We start from the raw sequence: 1,016 nt of genomic DNA on the forward strand, positions 1-1,016 counted from the left end.
TTGTGCACCTTCAAGTTCCTTAGGTGCTCTCGAACCTGGTCTTCTCCTACTGTGGGTAGTTTTTCATTCTCCTGGACTTTTCCTTTGCTTTCTAGGACTTGGGCAGTGTGGCACGACCCCTTGCCCGTGAAGACTGAGGCAAAAAAGCTATTGAGCACCTCAAATGTCCCGGGTGACCAGATCTCCCGTTGCCTTCTGGAGAGGAAAACCTCAGCTAGCAGAGGATGGTTTTGATCCATCGACCTCTGGGTTATGGGCCCAGCACGCTTCCACTGCGCCACTCTGCTCACCACATCATTTTGTGTCTCTTTAATTAAGTGAATTTTCCAGGGTAATCATGCTTGTTTCACTTCTCTCCTCAACTTCTCATTATTTCATAGCAAGGTCTTTAACAGCACAGACCTGCACCGTAAGGAAAACCAGTCTCCCTAAAGAGATGGGAATCTGGAATCCTGAAGTCATACTGAAACAGGTTTATATTCATTCTTTCCTTTCAGTATGTGGAGTTGCTCTAGATTTAACTGAACCAAACCAAAAGATTGCACTGACATTTTATAAGGAAAATTAGGAAAAATCTCTGGGAGTTTGTTTTAAGAAAGAGAAAGTTTGTTTTATATGGTTTGGTTTTGACCCAGTCTCCAGCAGTTCTTCTGTGTGATCATATAGGTTATATTAACATTTCCGTGATTTTATTTCTATGTATTTATATAAAGATTTTTCATAGGGAGCTCAGGAAATTGTCTCACAAGATTCAGCTTTTAAATTCAGTGTGTTTAGTTAATAAAAAGAGTCTTCCCAAATTACCTTCACTTTGTGTGGATCCTATTGAATATATATAGGAAAATGCATATTTCTGTGTGCAAAATGCATAACATCAACTGGTAACCCAAAGGGTTTTCTTCCTGTATGGAAGTGTATTATTTGGATTTGTTTGGAGAAGGGGACATTTATTTGTTTTGTGTTGTCCACTCTCAGAGTTTGGAATTGTCTTTAGCTAAGTGAAGAGTTAAGCTTAT

The 1,016-nt window shown here is 39.6% G+C and overlaps 1 non-coding gene across 1 annotated transcript; it reads right to left on the reverse strand.

The window, feature by feature from the left end:
• Positions 1-215: 215 nt before the first annotated feature.
• Positions 216-287, reverse strand: TRNAM-CAU (transfer RNA methionine (anticodon CAU)). Its single transcript has one exon. It is a non-coding gene; the product is annotated as a tRNA-Met (tRNA).
• Positions 288-1,016: the final 729 nt, after the last annotated feature.

The sequence above is a fragment of the Antrostomus carolinensis genome, unplaced genomic scaffold (genome assembly GCF_000700745.2).
Source record: "Antrostomus carolinensis isolate BGI_N321 unplaced genomic scaffold, ASM70074v2 scaffold33409, whole genome shotgun sequence".
Taxonomy (NCBI): domain Eukaryota; kingdom Metazoa; phylum Chordata; class Aves; order Caprimulgiformes; family Caprimulgidae; genus Antrostomus; species Antrostomus carolinensis.